The sequence below is a fragment of the Tenrec ecaudatus genome, chromosome 15, assembly GCF_050624435.1.
Source record: "Tenrec ecaudatus isolate mTenEca1 chromosome 15, mTenEca1.hap1, whole genome shotgun sequence".
NCBI lineage: Eukaryota > Metazoa > Chordata > Mammalia > Afrosoricida > Tenrecidae > Tenrec > Tenrec ecaudatus.
In genome coordinates, this window is record NC_134544.1 from 10,107,481 (window position 1) to 10,128,551 (window position 21,071).

Genomic DNA, 21,071 nt, shown 5'->3' on the forward strand with positions numbered 1-21,071 from the left:
CATCAGCGAGGAAAGCAGCCAGCTTGTGGCTTTCCTGTGGACTTGTGGCCTGACTGAACAAGCCTTGGACACACTGAAGGGAGTTCAAAGCGTATGTGAATGCAGTCTGGAATGCATTCTCACTGCAGACCGTTCTACCCACACTCACAATTACACATGAGATGCGGTTTTTAAAAAGTAAAGGAAAAATTGTTCTATATTTTAATTCCATTGTCCATGAACTTTTTGAAGCTCCCTTATATATATTTGGTCTGTTATAGATTTTAAAAGGTCAGTGATTATCTTCTACATAAGTCTTTAAACTTTCAACAGAACATTCCAGTTGAAGGTTATTTTAAATTGCTTTCTAAGATATTGACTGAGGTTAAAACATACACAAATAAATGATGATGTTTCTTTTTAAACACCTGAAATTTCTGAAAATAGGTAAAGATTATATTAAAAATCTATTATAATTGCTTTACTTTGTATATGAGAAAAATGCGACATCTGATGTTTCAGTTGTGTTCTTCTCTTGTTAAAAGGTGCTAAGCTGAAAAAGCTTTACATTTTGCATAGCTTAAAAAGCACATTATTGAGTGAGAGAATTGCATCTAAACCAGTTTGGACAACATCTCAATATAATATTAGGCAATTAAAGCTAACAGAACAGTCATTGAGATAATTACGGGCTTAGTTATCCATTGTTGCTCTAACAGAAATGGCACGTGTGGATGGCGTTAACACGCAGACATTTACTTCATCACGATTTAGCAAGGCAGAATTCAGAGTACCGGCTCTGAGAGAGGATTTTTACTCATCTTCTCCTGGGTCTAGGAATTTCTCAGCACAGAGACCCACGGTCCAATGGACTCACTACATTCACTCCTCTTCCTTTTTGCTGATATACTGAGGCCCCTCCCTCTCTACTTAACTCACTCTCCCTTTATTTCTTGTGAGATAAGAGGAGATACAGGCCACATCCGGGAAAACTCCCCTTACATTTGGACCAGGGCAGTGACTGGAGTAAAAGTATTTAGTCCCACACTAATCCCCTTAAAACTGAGACATCGGATGACACTGTAGTGATTGGCTACATCGTGACCCATCATTGTGTAACTGCCAAACTGCTGGGAACCATGACCCAGCCAAATAGACACATGTTAAGGGGACAGGGTCACAATCAATCCTTGACAATCGCTACTCCCAGTTTTTGTTTGTTTTGTTTTTGTATAATTCCATATGCTTCCTGTTTGTTCTTTAAGACATGGGGATATAAACACTGTGTCATATTTAATTGACATACGAGAAATGAATTTGAGAACACTATCACTTTTTAAAATAAAAATCGACATGAATCCAAAGCAAACATAGTGAGTCAAGGTTTCTAAGACTTAAAAATTCGCCTCATTAAAAGATTGTTTAAGTAAATTCAACTAGGTGCATTTCCTTTACTGGGTTTTGGTTGGTCCCAGGTTTTATAAATCTAAGTCTAGAAGTGCTGCTACTGAGAAGTTTGAGAAACGTGCCCTCTTATCAAAGTTCTAGGCATCATTTCAAAGCATTTCCCACTTGTTTTACTTCCCACTTGCATAGGAAAAAAGGGTAACCGAACTCTAAAGAGAAAAACTTGAAAGTTTGGTTTCAAACTTCTGAGGTGTAGAACATTGTGCCACTAATGGGAGGAAACAAATACTTAATTGGATTCCCTGACAGTCCTGAAACTCCAAATGTAAATTCCCCAAGGACCAGAATGGCCTGTGAATAAGTAAAAGTTTCTGTAACCATAGTTGTAATTAGTGCTTATTGCGAGGAGCCAATACAGGATTTATATCCCAAGGAGCTTAATGAAGATTTGCTGCAGCTAAATTCCCTGTGAGTAGGTTTGGCATAAGCTAGCAAGACTAGAACTGGAGGGGACATAAGAAGAGATATAGTAGCAATTAAATGCCGTGGAATAACAGATCCATTAGGGGAAAGGGTTATGTTGCCTTGCAACAAAACACAAAGCTTTAGACATAAGTAATAAATGATCAAAGCTCATTTTAAGCAAATGGTTTCATCATTATGCAAAAATACCAAAGGAAGAAAAACACAGCATAGGTAGATAGATAGATGGAGTCAATTGTCCCCAAAGACTCAGAAACAGTGTGAGAAATTTAAGATGTGCTATGAAAACAAGCCAACAAAAAACCATAAGGACCAAAAATCAATATCAATACTCATAGGAGTACAGATCCTCCTTGTTCATTATTCTTGAACATGAACCCCCTTCTAGTTCTGGTCTCATGTGTCTGTACATTTACACACACACACAGTGTATATAGTTTATATAGATTATGCATGTAGAATGGCCTAGGATAAGGAGACAGAAAAAATAAACGGGAGAGAATGAGAAAGGGAGAGAGAGAGAGAGAACTATGCTTAGCACTTTAGTAGTCCAAATAGATGAGTCATCATGATTGCTTGCCAATTGTGTTGCAGCCAAGGAAAGCCAGCTTTATAAGTTAGAGACATTTTCCTTCTCCTTTTTGTCTGTAATTTTTAAAATGCAAGGCTCTGCCCCTTTCCTGAAACATTGGCATCCCAAAATAAATTCACCAACGTGAAAGACTAGGTAAGATTATGAGATTAAAACTGCAAATAAAATGGGATTCAGAGATTTTAGCGCCAGCACATGTTGAGGTCCTCAGAGAATTTAGAAAGAAATGGGGGGAGGGGCAGCAGAATCACCTCATTTTGCATTACTCTCATATTTGCTGCCAAAATCATCCCTTTTTTTTCTAGTGGTTTTTCCAAGTCACTGGTGATGTGCACAGATAGATATGTAGAAGCTCAAATTTCTGGTAGAAAAATAGCAAGTCAGGAACTCGAAGATTATGGTCAGGATTTTTCTCCCCAGCAAATCAGTAGGAATTGTACTTCCAAATTAAAGTCAATGGACATCACTTCAGGATGTCTACCAAATAGTGATTACAATGGATGTTTTCATTTTGACCCCTACACTGAAGGAGAAAGAGTGGGTGGTAGAAGATAATAATGTTGTTGAATTAAACAGTCTCTGTTGATTTTATAAAAAGCCTCATCAGAGCTATAATAAAGAAAGGCTTTCATTTTCGCTTCTCCTGGGGAGCCTCACAGAGGAGCCGCTATCCCAGGCACTCAGTGAATGGTACCGCTAGCTAGAAGTCAGTGCCTCACAAAATGTCTGTAACTGCCACAGGATTGGTTCTGATTTACAGACACCCCACAGAGCAGAGTAGGACTGCTTCACAAGGCTTCTAAAGCTGTGATCTTTCCAGACTATACGCTTCTATCACAGAGAGGTTGATGGGTTCAAACTGCCGGCTTCCCAGTGAGTAATTGAGTGCTTTAACGTCTGTGCTACCAAGGCTCCTAAAATGCCCATCAAGGACAAACATTTCATGAGTGCCCCCTCAGGAAGGTCAGCATGAACTTTTCTTTCCTCATCACTCTCCAATAGCAATCTCTCCTGACCTTCCGTCTAGAGCCCAGCCAGGAGCCCCAGGGATGAAGTGGCTAAGCGTTGGGCTGTTGACGGAAGGAAGGGTCAGTGACTGGAACCCACCAGCCACACTTCAGGGGATGCCAAAGGCCCTCTGCTTCCATAAAGATTACAGCCCTGGGTCCTTCCGAGGGCAGTTCGACCCTGTCCCACCTATCAGGATCAACCCAACAGCAATGGAGATGCTTGCACTGTGAGCCTTAAATATGAGGGAACCTACCCATGAAATCAAACACACACACACACATAAACTCAGACACAAACTCAGCCTATATATGTACCAGTAAATAAAATGAGTAGCCATAAGAGAGTCTGTGCAATGGCATGGCAATTTTAATTGGGATGCATTGACCTTTTCTCTCTCTTTTTCTCTTTCAGTATTTTCTCTCTGACACACATACACACAAAAGGAATGTATCTAGGGGAGGTGAGTGAATATTTTTTAAACTTATTAGATTCAATATCTCCTTGTCATTGGAAGGAAACTCATTTTAATATTTTTTTATTTCTTTGAGCAGCTCACATACTGGCTGTAGCAGAATATGAATTAGTGATATGTACATGAATGGTTCCAGGTGCAAATTATGGGAAAGTCCAGGAAAATGTAAGGAACAAGACAGAAAAGAGACAAATGATTGGATTTGTGAGTATCACCTGTATTCTAGATACTGTGCTAATAGACTACCCCTGTCTGATCTGGGTTTTCACATGATATTGCCTGTGTGTATTCACATTACCATGGGACAGGCGAAGACTCTAGGTAAACATTCACGTTAAGTGGCAGCATCAAGAGGTATCATCCACAGAACTCTGTTCGCAATTGAAGGCATATTTCTCTCCATTGGTGGGTGAAGAGTCACCAAGATCCGTTTTATCAGCATACCTCTCACCACCCTGAATTCTCATATTCCATGACATCATGACTTGAGAAGCAATTTTCTAGGATCCTTTGTTTAGGTAGTGAGGCCTCAAATTTCAGGAGGAATGGCTCTAACCTCATTGAGTAAGTACTCACAGTCCATCAAAGGCATCCTGGGGGTGTGGGGGGTCAGTGGCTAAGCATTTTGATGCAAAGCAAGAGGCTGACTTTGTCAACTCACCCAGAAAGGGTCTCTGGGAAAGACCAGGTGACCTGACTCCCACTAAGTATACTGTTCTAGAAAAACCCTCAGAGCAGGTCTACTCTGGTGTGTTCAGTTGATGTGAGTTGGCAGGAATTCGTTCACTTGACAACACATTCAGTCTGACCAAATTCACTGCCTTGCTATCTTGCTATATGTATCTGCCAAGGTCTAGCATTGTTCTCCAAAATGCTCCCTGTGAAAGTAAATACTGACAAATAAACTTATTTTTATAAAAATAATTACTCACCAAGAGTTGTTTGTCAGTAAAGTTTGAAGGTTATGTGCTCAGAGTTTCCAGCTGAGGGCGTCACCAGAAACTTTTTGGAAAGGCTTCTGGATCTTCCTTTTAAACCTCAGAGGCATACGACTTAGTCACCTTTAGAAAAAGATTTAATGGAAGAAAAGTATCGTTCTCAAAGGCATAAAGTATGAAAAGGTTTTTTGTCAGTGTCTTTGAAATTTCGGGCTTCCTTTCTTGTCTTTAGGGGGCGGGGGGAACAAGGAAAAACTATTTTTTATGACGTTTCCAGAACTTTAGGCTGGTTTCTTCCACAACGAAGATCATTTTTCTAGTGGTATTTCCATTCAGAAAAGCCACAAACATTTTTATGCTTTTTTCCTCATGTGAATTTTAATGGAAAACAGTATCAAAATAAAAAGAAGCAAGCTGTTTGGGGATTGCCATGAGTGAAATTTCATGCTTTTTTGAATAAGACTTTAACAGTGCTTGTTCAATTTGGCCTCAAGAACACTGACATTTAATTATTAGAGTTATTTAGGGGAAGAGTAGAAATAGAAATAAATCCTTCCTGCACCAAGCAGATTTACCTTTCACAGATTTCACATAGCCTCACATGCCTGGCAACCACTTGGAGTTGACTCTTTGTGCAGGGAGTGGGACATTTGTGTTGTGGAACGGGGAGGAGTAGGCCACAGCTGCCAGGGTTCCTGACACGCTACAAAACCAAAAAGCACTGTGCCACCAAGTCCACTGTGACTCATCGGGAGCTTTTAGCACAGTGTCGAGCTGGCTGCCCATAGAGGTTTTAAGGATGTAAGTCTTTAGGTAAACAGACCATCCCAACAGCTGCCAGGTTCAAACCACTAAACTTTGGGTTGGCACCACAGTGCTTTAACCATTGTGCCACCAGGTTGTTTGGCACACTGCTCTTGGAGTTTTCAGGTGCTTTTAAACCCTCTCCGTCTCATAACAACCTAGGTAGGACAGAACAAAACCCTGCCTGCTTCTGTGCCATCCTTATTCTCGTTCCTCATTGGAGCTCTCGTTCCTTGAGCTCATTGTCACAGCCACTGTTTCAACCTGTCTTATTGAGGGCCTTTCTCGTCATCGTTGGTAGTCTGCTTTACCCAGTGTGGTGGGGCTGGGGTGACTAGTGAAACAAATCCAGTGGCACTCATGTATGTTTAAATCATAGCTTTATATCAAGAAATAATTATACATCGCAAGAACATCCCAGCCCACACCAACTCAAATCCATAAGGCCAATATTTGTCCATACGTACTCCTTCTGACGCACGCAGTCACAACAGTCATGCAGAATGAAGGTATATCACTGGCTGGTGGGTGCAAAGTCTTCTGGATCCAGTAGCAGTGGATGCATCTTCAGGACTCTGACAAGTCTCACACTGGCTCGCAGGGATGAAGGTGAAGGCAAAGAGCAAAGCAGAGCGAGGAGGTTCCCAAGGCCCTCCTTATGAGAAGGCCATGCCCACAAGGAGGCATCATCAGGCTGTAACTTGATTATACTCCACTCCAACATGTATATATCTTCAAGTAGACATGAAATTATGTAACTGACATACCCAACAAGATGCTCTTTTGGGGGAACTATTCCTTCCTGATATCCTGCCCAAAGTACTTAAGATGAAGGCACTCCTCCTTGCTTCTATGGAGCAATCTGGCTCTACTTCTTTCAGGACAGCTATTCATTCTTCTGGCAGGCTAGGGTATATTCAGTATTCTTTGCCAATACTATGATTCAACTGCATCAATTCTTATGCTTTCTTTATTCATGGTTCAGCATTTGCATGCACATGAGGCGATTGAACATGCTATAAATATATTTCCTTCTTTTCCCTAGGACTTCCACTCCACCCTAATTCTGTCATTAAGATAGAAAGTAGCTTCAGGCCTTATTCACATCTCAAGTCTGCTGCTCTGTTTTAAGTTAGTTTGAGTCTCAACGGATTGCATTCAACTTTCCAGTATATATCACTGTAGTCATGGCTGATTTGGTAAAGACATCAGAATTCTGTATCTCAACTGTATGAAAACCCATAGTCAAGAGCATTTACATATTATATGCTTACTACTGATTTTTGCAAACTTTTATGCCTTGCACTAAAAAGCATAACTCATTTTAGGAGTGCAAAATGAAACAATTTATGCATTTCTAAGTAAGTTAACCCAACTCAGCAGTTAGAGTAAGATCTGCGAAAGCTGGAATCTGTGAAATGTAGAAACCTGTAGAAGGAGGAAAACCCAAGTATTCCTCTCTGAGATGAGAGAGAAAAGTCATAAGACTGCACCCTGACAAAGGCAGAAAACAAGGGAGACCCCGCAGAGCAGCGCAAGCCCATCGGCTTGCAGCTGTAACAGTTTGACCCTATCCAGGACATATGCTCCCTCAGACTGCTGCATGTGTGTTTACCTGAAAAGTGCGGCTCTGATAGTGTCATTCATTTTAGAATCTTACTTTACAATGGTATTCCATTTATAATAGCAATAAAGAATTCACTGTATGATCCTTTCTTTGCATGAGATGCCTAGGCAAGTTTGAGAACTCAATGGCTTCTTCCATGCCCAGATAGTAACACTCATTCATGACCTACTACAATGTAATTGTTTAGATAGTTAAGAGCCTCTGGAATGTACTCCCAGCCCATGGTAGCCAGCTACAAGCTTCAAAGTCAATTGGTAAGACTTAGGTCATTGATTAGAACTAGGAACTTTGGAGGGAGAAATGACCGTTCAACTCCTTCTAAAGTTAGGTTGAAACCAGGAGAAACACGTAGGCCAAGCACAGATTCCATCAGAGATTCTTCAGGAACTCCAGAGAGCTTATGAGGATGGCTGATATGCTGACTTTTGACTTTAACTCAAAACTCAGAATTAAATGGTGAACAATCCAGGAAAAAAAGTTATGGCTCAAAACAGTGGAAGCTTTCCTCTTTACAAACTTTGAGCTCCACCAAAAAATTTAAACCCGTTGTCACCATTGAGTTGCCTCTGACTCAGCTGTCCATGTGTCATGATGAAGAAGTGGATTCTATGAGATATTCCAGATATTCTATGAGATAGGAGTGGATCATTAGGTCTTTCTTATGCAGTGCTTCCAGGAGAACTGAAAATGTGTTTCACTAACAGCTGTATCAATTAATAAAAATGGAAATGCAATAAATGATGAAGTAGTCCAGTTTCTAGCTATAGACTAAAGAGATGTTAGGAAACTTAAACCAACTATATTCTACTATCTTTGAAGGGGATTCTGAAGTCACGTGTCTCTTGTCAGGTTGAGTGAGAACTGCTCCATAGGGTTTCTGAGGCTATAAATCTTGACAGGAGCAGAGAGCCTCATCTTTTTCCTTCGGAGTCCCAGGTGGGTTAGAATTGGCATCCTGAACATAATCTACTGCACACTTCCTTTATTAGGAAATATTAATATTTTAGAGATGGGAGGAAGAGAGGATCACACACCCAATTTCATTATTTTACGTATTAAAAAAACTGAAGCCAGGAGAGTGAATGACTTGCCTTATGCAGCAAAAAAAGAAAGTATCCGAACCAAAGTTCCAACCATGAGCCTTGGCTTGATGTTCATCTGCCTTGTCTCTTAGATCACTGAGCACTAGGAGTCCTCTTGCAAAGTTCTATACAAAACAAAACAAACTAAACATTTCAATATGTTAAGAGCACGAAAGTGAACTCAGACTGACTATGCAGTGGTAGCTTTCCCAAGGAGCCTATTGGAGCCTAGGAGAACACAGAAATATGTTCCTAAGCCTACTCTGAAGAGCAAGCTCTCTGCCACGTCCCAGGGTCACCTCTGACTGCCACTGGCCCATTGGAGCTCTTGCTCTGATGACACTGGCTGACTGGCTGCCCTGAAGCACTGTGCTTGCCATCTCACCGGCTCCTGGCATGCCCGTGCCGCAATGCTGTGAGGGATGGCAATACAGTTCTGGGCTGGGAGGTGGCAAATGAAAGCTCACCTCCATGCTCAACAAGTAAAAACGTTGAACAATAATTGTCTGGACCTCAAGTACCTAAGGCTTTTTCTCTCATTTAAACAACTCAGTGTTCCCTTATATAAATCAATATGGTTATATTATGTCTTTCAGCTTATTTGTGGTAAATTTATACTCTCAAAATTAAAACAGAAGACTATTCTAGTTTGATGTCTGATAGGCTGTTATTTAATACCATTGAGATTTGAAAGAGAAAAATAAAAAATTGATTAATGGAATAATATTAGTAAAATCTTGAGCATATCAGGAACAAATTAAAATTCTTTTGTTTTGTCTGTCTTGTGTCCAATCTTGATAAATTTAAGTACCACAAAGTTTTCTAGATTGAGTATTTGCACTAGGCAAATCGAAGGTATTTAGATAAACAAAAATGGAGATAAATTAAATAATGGCTCTTCTATAACTAAGGTGAATTACAATCCTCACTGCCATTCAGAGAATTCCGACTCATAGTGAGCCTACAATAGAGTAGAGTAGCCCTTTGAGTCTCTAAGATGGTAAATGTCTATGGGGGTAAACAGCCTCATCTCTCTCCCTCAGAACACCCTGTGGGTTTGAACCATTGACCTTGCACACACACAAATAATTGTAACTCAAGGCGCACTATCCTACATGTTATACAACAGCATGTGAGCTAATTGCTAGGGGAGTAAAGTGGAGAGAGAAAAGATTTCTGAATGCTTGGCTATAGGAGATATTAGGATTAATGGGTGGAGTCTTATCTGACAAGGAAATATGGAGGCAAATCATCACACAGAGACAAAACTAATTGCCAAAATCCCAGAGAGAACCAGATGTGTTTGTGAAGAGATATGTGTGTGTGTGTGTGTGTGTGTGTGTGTGTGTGTGTGTGTGTTCTGGTGACTTAATAATGTAGCTCTTCTTTTTTTTCCCCCGAGCCTAGAAATTTGTACTCTATTCTTAGTTATCAATGGAAAAGAAATTCAATCAGATTGTTGATTTAGACAATTTTATGAGGCAAGAAAGAAGGAAAAATTGAGTCTTTGAAATAACAATAAAAAATAAACATATTTTTCATTTTCCAACAGAGTTGTTCAATGTCCACCATATGCCAGATCATGGTCTGGCCCAGGAGTAAGTGAAGAATGAAGCTGACAGAATGTTCACAGAGAACTCACCCTCGAGGAGGCAGACACATGGGGACAATCACGGTAAATGAGACAAATTGTTTGATAGTACCACCATTACTATAAAAGCAATAGATTACATAAGAGTGTAATATGAGCTAAAGGGGCAAAAATGAAATCAAGGAAGCCAATTGAGTGTAGGGTGATGTGGGCAAAGGAAGAGTACAAGCACTGTGCTCTGAAAACTGATTTCGGAAGGATTGAAAGTAGATTTCTTTGATGAAGAAGAGGTTAGGTCACTCAGGCAGAAGATAGAACCCAGAGGGATTCCACTGCAGCTCTCTCAACTGCACATGAAAGCTGGCTATTGAATGGGGAAGGCCCAAGAAGAACTGGTGCATTATCGGTGAAGAATAGTGTATCTACCAGGAACTCCCTGAAGAACAAGCAATTTGGTCTTAAAAGAAGTACTGCCAACTGTTCCTCGGAAGCAAGAGTGACAAGACATCTTCTCATATAGTTTGGACAGGTCATCAGTAGGGACTGGTCCCTGAAGAAGTTTGCTGGAGGGCCCACAAAAAAAGAGGAAGGCTGACACAATGCACTCAAATGCAACAAGAGTGGGGAGACTCGCACAGGAGCGGGCAGTGTTGCCTTAGTTGTACGAGGGCGACTGTGAGTGGGCATCAGTTTGGTTGCGCTCATCAGCCACATATCTAATGGGACTTTTGTGTGAGGGGTTGAAGAGGGCACCTGTACTTTTATCTCTAAGGAAAAGATCCTAATAAAGAAAAGTACCGTTGAAAGTGACTTCTGATGGCACAATGGCGGAAGCATCAGATGCTAACCCAAATGTCCATGGTTCAAACCCATTCTCCTCTGTCCTAAATGGTCACTATGGGTCAGAAATGGCTTGGTAAAGGTAAGTGGGGGAGGGGGTTGGAGAGAGGTGCTAAAATACCTTCAGTAATATGGAGATTATGTGATATACCTCATGTTTATCATTAAATGGATGGGATTACAAAGCATAATGTCTCACAGAGCACTCTGCCACAGTTACCTATTTCAGAATGCATGGAAATGTTTCATAATTATAGTCACAGTGTACATGGTGCTGTTCTAAAGAAAAAAAGTGAGTCAGCCTTAACACACCATGATTTCTCATAAATGTAAGTTTCAACAGCTCTTTAAAGCAGGTTGAACACTTCACAGGTCTCATCCAGCTTCTACCCTCCCTCCTTTAGGTTGCGTTTCCATGTTCCCCTCTCGAAGCCTGGCTTTGACTGACACCAATGACTGAATAGGTCTTAATTATTCCCCTGTAAGCATGAGTGGTTTTATAACCATAGCCCAAGAAGAGTATGATGTCATCCCACAAAGACTCGTTAAGGACCTCACAGAGGCAGAGAGGCCTTTGTCTAAGGAGTTGCAGTGGGTGCATTTTATTTTATTTTTAAGCAAAAGGTCCTTTGGTTCTCTACCCATCACTGTTCCCCACTCCAATAGTTCCAAGCTAATAAATATCTGCCAGGTACTCACCGCCAATTTTTCTAAGACTGCATCAGAAAAAGTAAAATTCTCCCAAGAAGCGCACAGCCCAGAGACCTGAATGAAGTCATGTTCGCCACCCCCAGAGCAGGGAGACAGACACTCCAGTCTGCTTCTCACCCAGCTCACTGGAGAATCTATATCTCATCACTGAAATATTGCCCGGGGACCCATCTGGTGACTACAGGCTCAGCTGCTTCTCTGGGACTGTGTTCAACATGTTGCAATGGATATTGTTTTTCCGAGCTGTTGGTTGTTTTTTTGTTTTTTCAATCCTGTATATTATTTGATTTTTTTTAATCTAAGTAACACAAGCAAGTGAAATGATCTTTAATATGAGTCTTTTCCTAGAAAGGATCAAACGGCAAAAAACAGTGACTAAAAGGACTTCTTGGATACAGATTTTATACTTCTGAAGGAGGAAGAAGAGTGGGGCTAAAAGAGATGATGTGCTCATCAGCCTTAATCTCTGACAGACTGTCGCTCTCAATGGGACTCAAATATTATTGAAAACAAAGATGGGCCTACGAGTCACCTTCTATCTCATTGTCCTCTGGAAGTGGCTCAGGGAGCTAAACCTTCCGTGCAGATGCCTGCAGACCTAATTAGCATACCCTCCACAGGTGCTGGTTAGCAGTATTTGCCAACAGGCTTTGAAAGATAGCTAAATGTCCCTAAATAGTTAGGAATTTACTTAATTGCATAATGAGCCTCAGATGCTAGCTTCACAATGAAACCAGCAAGAATAGTGATCATAACATTATTACAGTAGATTTCCATGGCCATTTCCACAGGGGGTGTGGGGGGGTGAGGGGGATAAGAAACGCTAATTTAACAGCCTCCTTTTTAAAGGCTGCGGCTGCTATGGTAATAGTACATATCATTATTACTATTATCGGCAGTACTTACTCTGACCGCTGTGCTAAAGACGTTCCATGCTTTGTCTCATTTGATTGTCAGAACAATTCTTAGCTGAGGTACCAGAATGATTCCCATTTTGTAAAACGAATTTTATGGAACTATGAGAGTGTTAAGTTCAATAGCAGAGTCAAGCTTGGCAGTTGATGGACCAAGAGTTAGGAGACTGGAATTGAATCTCTCTCTCCCCCACACACTCGGTCCAGAGCAGTGATAAAGCAATCTACTGAAAGAAATAGGTTTGCAACTCTTTGTTTCTTCCCCACGAGTCCCGGCGTGGCACAGACCATGTGACAGGTGTTCTTCAGCTCACCAGAAAAAGGGGAGCATGAAAGAGAATGAACTGGACGGTCATTGGTTTTGTATTTTTGGTGTTATTGTTTTATCTTTATTTTCCTTTACTTCATGGAGCCTTAATCTCCCCATTTCTCCAAGAAGATTTCCCTCTTTGGATATAATTTCAAGTGACAAAGTAAAACTTGCCTTAGAAGATTTCTGAGCCAAGAGTCCTTAAACCCCAAATCACCATATCTTTTCTCCCAGGGAGCTGCTGGTTCCAACTACATTGACCTTTTGGTTTATAGCAAAGGGCTTAGCCATCTTCATAACAACCAGGCTCCTTGAAGGTGGCACCATCTTTCTAGATTTTGAGTCCCATATTTTGAGGCCTCAGGAGTTTTAAGAAGCTGGGAAAAGCCAGATCTTGGTGGGACAAAGATAGATGCCAGACATTTAAAGCTCCCACAGTGCCCTTTCACTTCGAAAACCACAGAAGTATTCATTAGTTTTACAAACCAGACTTTTGTGAAAGCCTTCATTTGACATTTAAAAGCAAAATAAAATTATTATGCAAGGTAAGATTTTTTTAAAAAATAAACCTTGGGGGCTCTCACAACTCTTATAACAATCCATACATCTATTGTATCAAGCACATTTGTACATATGTTGCCATCATCTTTTCCAAAACATTTCTTTCTACTTGAGCCCTTGGTATCAGGTCCTCCCTCCCCCTCTCTTCCCCACCCTCTCACCTTTATGACCCCTTGATACATTATAAATTATTATTATTTTCATATAATAATATGAAATGCCATCTGCTACCTCCCTTCACCCACAATGGGTCTCCCCTTGGGGGTTGGGGGTAGGGTTATACGTTAATTATTTCCATCAGTTTCCCCCTTTCTTCCCCTTATCCTGCCACCTTCCCCCTACCCTCATGGAATCACTACTCCCATTACTATTTCTGAGGGGGTTACCTGTCCTGGATTCCATGTGTCGAGAGTTGATATCCATACCAATGTACAGGCTCTATTCTAACTGGATTTTCGAGGGTCATGATAGTGGAGGTGTTGGTGGTGATGGAAGCACTAAAGAACTAGAGGAGTGTGTGTGTTTCATTGAAGGTAAGTTTTCATATGCCTTATAGTTCTGGGGCTTAATGATTCTCTCTACCAGCACATTGGAAGATTCAATGAACAAGAGTTCAGAACATTGGAAGATTCAAAAGAACAAGAGGGTAGGGAGAATGCTAGCAATTCCTTCTCACTTGATTTCCTGTTGTGCATTGTTACTATCATCACAAACCATCCAGGAAGGCAAGATCCACTTTGGTTCATCCCTTACCTTACCCATTCACTCCCAAATACCCAAACACACATGTATTAGGGTGTACCAGTCCCTAATCTAAATAGGAGGCAAAGATCCACAGGAGATCCCTTTTGTCTATAGATGTTCTAAGTATATCTTTTTCTCAATAAATAAGAAGCAAGATACCATTCTACATTGTGAGACTGCTCGAAGAGGGACAGAAACATCTTGGCCCAATGGTGGTAGACTAAAACACCACTTTATCAACTCTGAGGTGGGATGGGTATGATAGTTAGGTTTTGTGTCAACTTGTCTAGGTCAGGATTTTCAGAACTTTGACAGTAATCCCTCATGATGTGATCTAGCCCAGTGTAAGCAACTTCACGAAAGGATCTAACGACATAAATAAATCTGTTGGCAGCCAGCTATTGCGATGGCAGGCAGCCACTGTACTTTGATCACAGCCTTACTGAAATTGGAAGAAAGACTTCATGCAGGTGTGGCCAGCTTCTTTTAAGGAGAATTTATGGGAAAGCTTGTGACTTCTAATGAAATTTGATCTTGAATCTGGTTCTTCAACCTTCTGCCTTATTGCCTGCCAACCATAGGAATAATCAGTGCACTGTCAACCTTGGATTCATAATTGGCCTCCACCAGCTTGGGGTCTTCCTGCGTTGTCTTCCTATCTTTTGGTTCATCAGCCCCTATAGCTGCACGAGTCAGGAGAAAGTTCCAGGTTACCATCTGACCCACAGTCTTGAACTGGACTAGATTTACTTGCTTCTACAATTGTGTGAGCCATTTCTTGATATAAATCTCTGTATACCTGCACATATAATCATCATTGATTTTTCTTCTCTAGAGAACCAAGTTTAACATGTGGGCAAATATATGACCTTTTAAAATATAAATCAGCAATATTTCCAAGTTTTATTTATTCTGGAACTTTTATTTTAGCTTCTCATGTTCTCAAAAATAATTAATTTACTGAATTCGGTATGCTCTTTTCCTCTTAATGTTCTAGAAACTGTGGAATATACACTGTGATCATGGCTCTGAGATCTTTTCTCAAGACACCAGAAGTCCCCTTCTTGGTACATATTTGTGTCAGAAATGGCAGCATGGACACTTGGATGCAAGATTGCAAATAATGCTGGAAGGAAAGATGGTGGAAAACTCCTGGTCCATGGTTTTTCTCACAGCTTGTACAGTCAGGGAGGCAGCTAAGGGGTTACAGTCCCGCTTGTGACCTCGTTTAGATGTGAATTCATCATTCTGTCCAGATTGCTGGCTCGTCATCCCATGGCTCCACCTGACGACTTCCTGGAAGTTGTCTGCCTGAGGTCAGCATGCTGATGTTGTTCCTGCTGTTGTTGATGCGATTGGCCATCACATTAGCTCTCATTCACAGTGACCATATGTCGAACAAAGCGCTGGTCTGAGCCACTTCCATCTGTGGTATCCAAAGCTCCACACTCACTGCAATCCGGTCCATTCTGACTCATAGCTATGCAAGAGCCCCTGTGGGTCTGAGCTGTTTACAGGGATAGAAAGCGGAACCTCTCTCCCACCAAGCAGAGTGGCTGGTGGTGTCCAACTGTTGACATTTACCAGTCCACTTCAGATGCCACTTCACCAGCAGGGCACCCGAATTGAAGTCTAGGAGTCATCATTGAAACTCCAACTTTAAACAGCATTTTGGAAAAGAGGTAACAATTCTGGAAAGATAAAATAAAGATTTTTAAAATTACTATCTTACCTCTGACTGAATACATCTTTAATTGTGTGTGCCCTCAAACTTCCACGAAAGAAAGACAGGGTCCGTTTCTTTACATTTGTGGCAAAGAGGCACCCTATCACCATCCTGTTCTTTATAAGAGTAAATACAAACCCCGAAAGAGAACAACCAACCCAGTGTTCTCTGAGGCCAAGGTTGCAGACTTCCCAAGCCCTCGGTTTGCTCTCAGCAGCCCTCTTAGTCAGCATGTAAAGCGCATCTCTGTCCCCCCGACTTGTAACAACTCTAGTACAGTAGCCATTGTGAGGCTGGCACATGTCTGGAGGCAGTTTCTGAGTTCATAGTGTCACTGTGGGTCTCAGAAGACACTCAGTGGCACCCAAGAACCACAACATTGAGACCCATGGAAGCCCTTTCAAAGGCTGACCAAGCCGCTGGTCTAGTGTCCTTGTGGCTATTTGCCTTGGAGTCCATTTCCAACCACAGTGACCTGAAGGAAGCGCTGCTCCGTCCAGCCTCAGTCTCACCATGGGGAATTTGCCGCAGTTCACCAGTATTGCTACTGTGTATTTTGAGCTCCTTCTGAACTAGGGACATGCTTTCCAGCATTGTGTCAGACACTATTCTGTTGTGATGTATGGGATTTCCATTAGTTAATTGTCAGAAGTAGATTCCCAGGCCTTTCTTCCAAATCTGTGTAAGTCTGGAAGCTCTGCTGAAACCTGTCCAACACGGGTGTCCCTACTGGCATTTGAAATGTTGGTGGCATAGCTTCCAGCCTCAAAACAGCATTGACTGGCCACTGCAATTCAACAAATTAACAAGTGAGTGGGATGGCGGTTGCTAGTTTTACAATCCGAAGATGTTTTTCTGCAGGGACTCAAGCCATCCTTTCTTAATGGTAGCACAAATTAAAATTGTTTCCAAATCTCGATGTCTCTGTGGGAGTTTATCCAAAGCTCTTGGGCCCAAGTTGTATATGCCTGCTTCCCAAACAGATATGGGAAATTTTGACTCTTCTGAATGAAGGTAATTACCTGACACAAGTGCCCACCTCGATTACCAGGTGAATTGAGGATGAATTGTGTACACTCACAACGATGCCAAGTCTCCATATTTGAGCACCAGTCACCATTTATTTTGAGATCAGGAGTCAAAAGGTGTCACATCTGTCTAGCTAGAAGAATGGGAGAAAAACCTTTGTGTCTTTGAAGCCTTCTGAGTGCATTGGCTTCTGGGTACAGACAGTCTGAATTAATGCTTATTCAGCAATGTTGTGAATTTCTGTTTGGTTTATTTTGACTCATCACAAACCTATGTGGCCAAATAGAACTCTCCATAGGGTTATCTACACTGTCATCTTTACCGACACAGATTCGGACCTCCTGGTCTTTTCTCCCAGAGAGATCCACAGGATGGGTCTGCACCTCCAACCTTTCCATCAGCAGACAAGCATTTAACCATGGTGTTAGGCTGCAAGGGGTGCTAAATCTGTTTTCTCCTTTGCAGAAACAATCTACTGGGTTGCCGGAGGACTTTACTTTTACTTATTTTACTCAAAGCCGATGTCTTGGGCTATATTCTCTAGAAGAGCACAGCAAGTGAAGAAGACTTGTAAATATAAAGGGATGCATATATTTCAAGATGACTCACATAACTGTGGATGCTGGCAAGACCCAAACCTGTGGGTCAGGCTGTAGACTGGGAGCTCCTCCTGACTCATGGGTTTGCCAAAGCTGACACACTCAGAATACACAAGTTGAGGAGCAGGCTACTAGCTCACGAGGAGCTGTGGGAGCTGGAGAAGATGAAACCTGAAAGTCAGTCAACAGCCTGCTGGCTCGTCTCAAGACCTGGATGTCAGAATGTGATGAGGTGAATACAAGATAAAGAGAGAATGTAAGATATTTGCCGGAGTGTCCACTTATACACTGAATATAAGCCATACCTCCCAAGAACCTCCCTCTCAACAGATTAGCTCCTCCCATTTGATCACAAAGTGCAGAATAATTGCATAACATGTCAAACCATTGAAACTTATGTCGTAGTCAAGTTGACATTTAGCATTAACTATCACAAACTGTATTGTCAAATCTAAAGTGGGGCAGGGGTGGAGCGTGGGGGAGGCTCCTAATCAATTATTGCAGAATAAATGCATCATAATTCTGCATAGCATCCAACATTTATCTGGCACAGTCAGCAGCCACATAAATCAAGTGTTCACAATTAATCATGTAGAGCATGCTGGGGCATCCAGAATATAGCTAGGGATGCTTCAGAGTGTTTGGTTGGCTTCAATTGAAATATCGCATATGTATTTTAGTAAGACGATTTTCAAAGTTAGGAAAGATAGTATTAGACTACTGAAAATGTTTCTATATTAGACATGCCCAGGTTATGCTTTATACTACAGAAATTGAAGCTACTGACCACCCACTACTCATATAGTGGTGCTAGAGGGAGAGAGAGATGGAGAAAAGGACCTTCAGTTTATCCAGGAGCATTTGCTTATCTCACCTCCCCAGGAGAATCCATGGTGACCTACCTTTTGGAAATATCTTTGAGTTACTTTTATTTCCAATTTCACTAGCTTTAACCCCTTCCCACCCACATACTCATTTTTGCATGTGAAAAGGGGTTTCAGTTTAAAAGAGCAGAGATTTTTTTTCTTTTATGGTATCTTAAAAAATAAATAATTGCTCAAAATAATTACGATACACCAAGAGCAACACTTTTGTTCGAAGGCAAACTACACTGCAAACCCTATATCGTTTTAAAATAAATGTTTGATAATTGTGCAACATTTATATTTAATTTTGATGCAGTACAAATGTGATAAGGCTTTCTTTTTGTTTTAGATGTTTCTAGGAACTATTTAGAGTAAGAGATCACAAAATTTCACTAAATCTCTTGTTGCCCTTCAGTAACCTTCCTCCAAACATGAAGATGCTATGGACTATGATTTGTAACAGTCTGGTAACTCCAGTGTGTTATCAGAACTCTGTAAATTCAAGTTAGGATCTACTTGATCCCACTAAAAGCATGAGAACAGAGTTAAATATTTTATCTACTTAATCGATATGCTCTTCTCTGCTCCAGTAGTCATGGGAACACCTGTCCCACAATACACAAGCAGGTCTGAGTTAACCAAATAAAGTGCTATTTAGATAGTAATATGTCAAATTTATAACAAAAGCTTAAGCGTCATTAAAGGAAAAATGAAGCTATTTTTCCTGACAATTAAAAAATGATTATTTAAGAAAATAAAGTGGAAGAGTGAATATGGACCCATAAAAGGAAATCGTGTTGAGACTGAAAGGACACATCTTGGCCTGAGCAGCTGAATTCCAGCAGGATGCTGTATTCATTTCGGCAAACCATAGCATCATTTGCCTGCATATGGTAGGCTTGAAGTCTCTGGCTTATATTTTTAAGAGTTAAAAAGGATTTGGAATAGAAACAAATTAAATTTGGATTCCATTTTACTTGGTTATTTTCTCCAGGTAACTAAAAAGTTGAACAAAAAATAAGATATGACTGTAAATATAATTATAGGATAAAATTATAATAATTATAAAAGGATTTTACATTTATGAATTAAATATAAATAAAATTCGGTAGAGCGACATGAATTCAACATAGATCATGTAATATGTGCCTGGCTCAGCCAGTTGGTGGCGGGCATTGCTGGTCGAGTCACACTCATAGTGACCTCCCATGAGGGAATGGAACTTCCTCTCTTAGTCTTTCCAGGAGAGAGCACAGGTGACCCTGGTAGAGAGGTATGGGGCTGCTAACCACCAAGTCAGGAGTCCTCGTCCAGCAGCTGCTCATAGGGAGAAAGATGAGACTGACTGCTCTCCTAAAGATTTATAGTCTCAAGAGCACTATGGATACTTAATATGAGTTGACAGCCGGCGGAAAGAGACTAGGGATAGTTAATATGAGTCATAATCCACTCAATGCACCGGGTTTGGGGTTTATAATCTTTATTTCCATAGAGTCACTAACTGAGTTGCAACCACCAACTTTTGATTAGCAGTTAAGCAGTAAATTGTCCAGCCACCCAGACTCTGACTCAGAAGATAATGTAACCTGCAGACACCCCAGCTAGTGAAGAGAAAGGGCGTAGCTCAGTCAATACAGGCTTCCGCTGGAGACAGCTGATGCAGACAGGATGGTCCCGCGCCCCTCCGATGGGATACGTGGATACCAGGAGAACTTTTAAGGATGAAGGACAAAAACAAACCCCAAAACAAAAATACTTGAATTAGAACAGGAAAAAGAAACTATTTAATTTTCTTTAAAATGTTAACTTTAAAAGAGTTCACTTGTATAATGAACATATCTTAAAACAATACACAGAAACTAACAATGAATCAGAGACTATACAGAATTCCTGTTCACTAGAGCACAAAATGTCTTCTAATTTAATACCAGTGTCAGCATTTTCAGGGGAAAAATGTAGGGGCCTAAAATATTTTTTAATGTCTCATTCCCACCAGAATTTTCCAGAACTCAAAATTGAGCAAGGATATTGCCATGGCTGATTTGTTGTAACATGCTTTGAAAAGGTGGGACATTTAAAAATAAGTTGACCATAAGATAGTGGTCAATGTTTTTTGCTGATGGTAGCCTTCAGTCAGATTCTCTGCTTGGCTTGTGTATAACTTATCTGTGTCTTGCATGTATATATGTAGGTTAAAAACATTGATGTGAATATATAACAGGTATGTATATGCACTCACTCACTGCCATTAGCAAAATTGAGTTTCTGAAAGTGCAACTCTCCACTGGAGTAGAAAGTCTCCTCTTGTTCCCGAGTTGCAGCTGATGGTTCCAACTGCTGACCTTGTGATTTGTGGCCCAATATATAATCACTCCACCACCTATGTGTGTGTGTGTTTGAATATATATTTATATATATACAAGAAACCACATGTATATATGCACATATATGTATATATGCACATACAATAAACCACATGTACATATATAAAATTGTGTAACTTCATATTTATATATATATATATATAGGCTTTAAAAAATAATAATCTAGTATTTTTTGTCTCCTATGGAGAATGACTCAGCTCTCCCCTCCCCATCAAGCTGAAGGAAGGGCCTAATTAATTCAGGAAGATAAATGTAATTTTTATATTATATACTCTGTTTCTTCCCATATCATTCTGCATTGTCTCAGCCTTTTTTTCTCCATGTGTATCTATCTATGCATAGTACATATATATTTCAAATTAATCCACATTTTATATAAATGTATACCCTAAATAATCTCA